The sequence below is a fragment of the Odocoileus virginianus genome, chromosome 6 (genome assembly GCF_023699985.2).
Source record: "Odocoileus virginianus isolate 20LAN1187 ecotype Illinois chromosome 6, Ovbor_1.2, whole genome shotgun sequence".
Classification (NCBI taxonomy): domain Eukaryota; kingdom Metazoa; phylum Chordata; class Mammalia; order Artiodactyla; family Cervidae; genus Odocoileus; species Odocoileus virginianus.
In genome coordinates this window covers 34,572,168-34,578,264 of record NC_069679.1, presented here as the reverse complement: position 1 = coordinate 34,578,264, position 6,097 = coordinate 34,572,168, and the positions used below count along the sequence as shown (strand labels likewise).

The 6,097-nt window shown below is 47.4% G+C and overlaps 1 long non-coding RNA gene across 1 annotated transcript in view; it reads left to right on the top strand.

Annotated features, from left to right (window-relative positions):
- LOC139035617 (uncharacterized) overlaps nt 1-6,097 on the top strand; it is a 43,803-nt gene that overhangs the window by 1,972 nt on the left and 35,734 nt on the right. The gene's annotated exons all lie outside the window — the stretch shown is intronic.

Genomic DNA, 6,097 nt, shown 5'->3' with positions numbered 1-6,097 from the left:
GATCCCAGACCTGGGACAAGTGACTCAGCCCTTCAGAACCTCAATGTGTCTACTTTTAAACAGAGGCGGCGGTATTCTATGGGAAGATGGAGTGTGGAAGTATGCAGTATCTCCCCAACAAATTATAATCTTTCCTAACCTGCCATTTCCCAGATGAGTACTATAAATTGAGGTCTATAGATAAGCAATATCTTTCCCAATGATATTCATTTAGTAGATAATTGTTGAGCAACCACTGCCTGCTGTGGCAAGGCCAGGGGTACCCACCCTAGTTTCCCACCACCTCCACTGCCAACACATTGTTAAGGTCCTAGTGTGAGGGAAACTGGGGCTTCCCAGGTGACACTAGGGGCAAAGAGTCCAGCCACCAATGCAGACTTTCTTCGATCCCTGGGTTGGAAATGACAACCCACTCCAGTATTATTGCCTGGAAATTTTCATAGGCAGAGAAGTCTGGCTGGCTACAGTCCATGGGGCTGCAAAGAGTTGGACACAACCAAAGGGAATTAGCACATAGGCATGAGGGAAGCTGCTTCCTATAGGAATCAGGCATTGCCAAGAGTGATGGAGCTCCACTTTACCCAGAGTTTTTTAGGTACATCCAGCCTCTGGCACCTCCAGACAGAACCAACCCGTGAACCCCCAGATATTCTGACCATCCTTCATAGGCCTGTCTCCAGTTTGGCTCCTTTCCCTAGTGTAGATCTTCCCAGTAGGTATCTCTTCAACTTTGGCCCAGCAATGTTCTTCCTCCTTTACCGTCCCCTCCCGGCCCTCTCTCCACATCAATCCAAGTCCTCCCTCCCCTTAAAATGTGGGGTCAGCCCTCCTTGTTCCAGGAGAGGGAGGCTGGCCCATTTTCAAAACTCTGGCATCCTCTAGAAGTTAGTTTGAATTTTTCAAAGAGGAAAGATTTCTCAACTTGTCCTTCAGGTCTGCCTTTTATAGGCAAGGAAGCTGAAACCCAAAGAGGTGACAAATAATGCAGGATCCACAGATGACCCCCATCACCGTATTTTTCCTAACATGAAGCTGATATTTATTGCTATTCTGATGATATAGCAATCCATGCTTATTGTTGAATAGCTGGAAGATTATAAAATAGTTTAGAGAATACCGTGTAGAGAGCAAGATTATTAATATTTCCTCTTAGTCTTTTTGTCTGTGCATATTTTAAAAAACAAAATTGCCAAATGATTTAAATACTCCTTTTTTCTTAAATCTGTCATGAGCATTTCTTTTTAAGTTCTTGAGTCATAAATTTTAATGATTGCTTAACCCCCATTATATGTGCTGTAATTCAGCTTATCTCTTGTTGTTAGGCATTTGCATTATTTTTTCTTTTTTGCCTTCATAAGAAACATCTTACATAAGGATGCTAAATGCCTCAGAAAGCTTCCTATATGTGACCAGCCCTAAGCACTTTGAAGGCATCAATTGTCTTATCCCTCCCTGTCCTCCCTGCACCTCCCCCCCCCCCCCCCCCCCCCCCAGCCCCTGCCACCCCACTGCCACTTGTGGAATTTTAGTTCCTCAGCCAGGGATGGAACCCACACCCTCAGCAGTGAAACTGCAGAGTCCTAACCACTGAACTGCCAAGGAATTTCCCTCTCTCTACCCTTCACTACCCCAGGAATGGGAGAATCTCTGACCCCAAAGGGAACTGGATATCAGATAAACGCAAAGGTCCCACCCAGGACAGCACAGCTACCCATCCATGCTGACCTGGGTTTGATACAAGTAGGGCTGGAGAGAGAAGAGTTCAGGGCGTAGAAATGGCAGATTGCCTGCCTGCCTGTCTTCCCAGACTGTAACCTAGTAACCCAACCTCTAGCTGCCTCTACAGGTTCTTCCCACCACCCCCAGTGCCAGGCTCCATGTCACCTCTGAGCTTCTCACATTTCTGTTCCCTTTGCCTGGAACTACCTCCTTCCCAGACACCAACTCCCCTTCTAGAATGCTCTCAGAGTGCCTTCTCTATGTTCTCTTGAGCTGGGGAATGCCTTGTCTTGCAGTTCACCTACCAGATGGGAAAATCTGACTCTGAACTGTGTCCACAAACCCTGCTGGTGAATACAGCCTTAGCCCTCTATCTCTGCAGCCCCCTAGCCTCCAGTAAAGAGCTTGGTGAGTGGTGGGCATTTGCAGGTGTTCAGTGAGCCAATCCTGGGGCTTCTGGGTTATCTGGTGCCTGTTTCCTTTTCTCTTTGATTTCCTGCACGTACATTATCCTTTGATGCTTTGTTCTTAGGGTAAGGAAAAGAGTCAAATGGTTTCACTCCTAAGAAATCCTGCCCTGGGACCCAGCATCCTAAGGGTGTGCCTGAGTACCTCAGGGCAGGTCCACTTTCTAACCCCAGTTCCCCTACCGTCAAGAAAGTCTGAGCAACAAGAAGGCAGGTAGAGAGAGTGACATTGAGGCCCAAAGGCTGGTGTGTATCTGAGGTGTATTTTCTTGCCACATGAAAGTTAAGCTGCACTTAAGCGCAAGAGGTTTCAGGAAGGGAAGGGGGGCAGGCTGCTGGCATTTATAAAGTACCTACTCCTTCCTGCCCCAAGCAGGTAAATGTGTTCTCTTGAATAATTCTTGGTATCCTGGTAATAAATTAGAAAACAGGCTCAGGAAAACTAGGGGAACTTGCCGAGCTCCCAGTGGATGGCATGGATGGTGGGGAAAGCATGAAACAGCCCTGTTGTGAGCTTACCAGTTCATCTCTAAAATGGGGATACTAGTGCACAACTTCAGAGATGTGTTATATAAGAGTTCATGATAAGCTCTTGATGGTTGTGATTATTGCCTGTGGCCCTACTTCTCACTCAAAGGTCAAGGTCAGAGGGGGTAACAGGTCAAGATTAGAGATTGGGTCATTTTAGCCCAAAGTTCCTGAGCTGTCTCCTCTCCTCGTCCTCCTTACTCCAGGCCACATAGTTACCAAATTCCCAGGTTCAAGTCCAAAGCAAACAGTATTTCCAAAACAGCTGTGCCAGACTCAAATCTGGGTTTGAGTCTAGGTGATTCTGGCAACCTGTGTGACCACGGGCAGGTAGTTTAATCTCTCTCAAGGTTTGTTTTCTCATAAAACTAGAGATGCCCTTCAGGTTCTCATAAGTTACCCAGGTTTTTGTAAGTATTTACTGAGATCCTGGCTCTCAGAGTTCTTAGATGTCCTCAAAGCTCTAGGGCAGTGACTTCCCTGATGGTCCAGTGGCTAAGACTCCATGCTCCCAAAGCAGGGGGCCTGGGTTCAATGCCTGCTCCGGGAACTAGATCCCATATGTGGCAACCAAGAGTTTGCATGCCACAGCTAGAGATCCTGCATGCCACAAATAAGACCTGGCACAGCCAAATAAATATAAATACATAAGTATTTTTAAAAAGAAGATCTAGGGCAACAGAAGGGTTGATTATAAAATCAGCAAAGGAATAGAACCGTGAACTTCACTTCAATCTTCCCAAAAGGCAGTGTCTCCCCATCAATGCCCCTTCCCCAAAGATATTATTTCTTCTATCTCCACATGGCTGAACATTAGGGGAAGACCCTCTGGTCAGAGATGGTGTCTTTCTGCATGTTTGAAGCCTCTGTGCCTGGCTCAGGTGCAGTAAATAATACTGAATGAATGAAAGGCTTGGGTTTCCTTGGGAAGAGCTCTGAGAGAAGTATTTTTATACTCACACATCAATGACTGCGTTTCCCCTCTCCCAATGTGGGAGAAAGAATGGGATATAAGGAACCTGAAACAGAAGCAGAAGATTTAAAACCAATGATCAGAAACCCAGAAAAGGGTGTCTGGCAGGCCAGAGGTTTCTGGCCTGGACTCTGGGGGCTCCCAACTCATACCACCCTCTCAGCATTCAAAACACCTGCCCCACTGCCATTTCCTACCCCAACACTGGGCCAGTGGCCTTTGCAGATGGGGAAATTGAAGTTCAGCAGCTGAAATCAACTCACTTGAGGTCACAGACAAAGTCCTGAGTTCATTTCACATTTTCTATTGAATTTTACAAACAGGTGGCTTGGAAATTTTCTAAGAAAAAATAAAACTAATCAAAGATCTTTTTGAACCGAGTCCTCAAATGATCTTTTATTCCCCCAAAAGTCTATGTGTTGTTTTTTTTCTTTAATGAATTTTAAGTTCTGGCAACGATTAAATGGCACTTGCTAAACTTTTACTGGTTTTGAGTCCTTCCCAGGGAGCCAAAGGTCATCAAGAATGGCTCTCTGGCCTGTTTCCCTGCCTGAGTTGTTGGCCTCCCAGAGCCTGGGAGAGGAGATGGCCCCCCAGACCAGAGAGACTGCACAATTGCCAGGCATGCCCGGTAAGCTAGCCCCACTGGGCAGAGTTTCCAAGAAAGATCCAGGGCCTGAAAGTAGGAATGGTTGCACTTAACCCGGGTCCAGTGGGGCAAATGGCAATGTTTTGGTGATCAGGGCTCTGCATGGAGTGGGGTAGAGCACGACAACGAGAGAAAATGGACTGATGGTACCCTCACCACTGAAGGTAGCAGACAGGCTCCTGTGGTCTCCGTCTTGGCAGTCTCCTTTGCCTTCCAAAAAGCTTATTGCTCTAAAGAAGGCAGGGTGCAGGTGCAGTCACTCTGTTTAAGGCCTTAGGGGTTTAAGGAGGCAGCTTGGGGTGAGGGCAAGGCCTAACCCACAAGAGTGCTTCCTCCGAGGTGGGCATTAGAGCACGTAGATCACAGACTTGGTGTTAGAAGGGGCCCTAGAGGTCAATCCAAGCCAGTGGACCTCACACTTGGCTGCAGACCAGAATCACCTTTTGAAAAAGACAGATTCCTAGGGCCCATCTGGAAACAACTACACCCACATCTCTGGAGGCATACCTTGGGAATCTCCTTGGGCCTCAACAGCTAGAACCCCAGCACCAGAATCCAACCCCCTGCATCAGACACAGAAGCTAATCCAGCCTCTGCTTGAATTTAGGGAGAGGCAACGCCACCCCTACCTCCAGCTGCTCATTCCACTGCTGCAACTCCAGCTCTACTTGTAGCTGTATTTGTATCAGATAATGATTAGTGATAATTAACATTTGTTTAATACTTGGCCAATGACATCTTAGCACAGAGGCTAAGTTTCTACATTCTAGGCTGAGACAGGCCTGGATTTAAACTTGTTTCATCTTGTTTTTGTAAATTTGGGTAAAGTGACTAAGGACTCTGAGCCTCAATTTCCTCATCTGTGAAATGCGGATAGCTTGTGTGGAATCACACAACAGTGCTTAACACAGTGCTTGGCATATGTCCTGTCAGTTAAACGTTTAAGTTGTTGGGGGCTTCTCTGGTGGCTCAGTGGTGAAGAATCCGCCCGCCAGTGCAGGAGACAGAGGTTCGGTCCCTGGTCTGGGCAGATCCCACATGCTGCAACTCCTGAAGCCTGCTCACTCTGGAACCTGTGCTCCACAACAAGAGAAGCCACTGCAGTGAGAAGCCCGAGCCCCACAACTAGAATGTATCCCCTGCTTGTCGCAACTAGAGATAAAGTCCTGGGAGCAACAAAGACCCAGCACAGCCATAAATAAATACAGTTTAAGTTGTTGGAATTTCCTGGTGATCCAGTGGTTAGGACTCCATGCTACCAGTTCAAGGGGTCCAGGTTTGATCCCTGGTGAGGGAACTAAGATCCCACATGCCATGTGGTATGACCAAAAAAAAAAAGTTTAAGTTGTTCCTCCATTTAAACCCAAATCAGTTCCCCTGTGTCTCCACCCAACTCCTCCTAGCATTTGGCCCTGGGCTCCAAAGCTCCATAGAGCAAGCCATGCTCCCTGCCCTGTCTTTACAGACAGCAGGCCCCTTTCCCAGCATCTGATTCTGGTTCCTGTACCCTCACACCCTGGCTGGCCCCTTTTGTGGACTGTGTGGCATTGGGGCTGGTGAAATATTATGGGAAGAGGACTCTCCTCAGTGAGTCCAGGCCTCCAGGAGTACCTTGAGCATGTGGGGAACCAGAGAAATTTATGTGAAAAAGACCGCAGAGAACACACCCTACTGGTATAAAGCCTCCGACCTAGGCTGCCAACCACGTGCCAGGCACAGGGCTGAGCTTAATACTCCTGAGTTCATTCACCTCTCATAGCT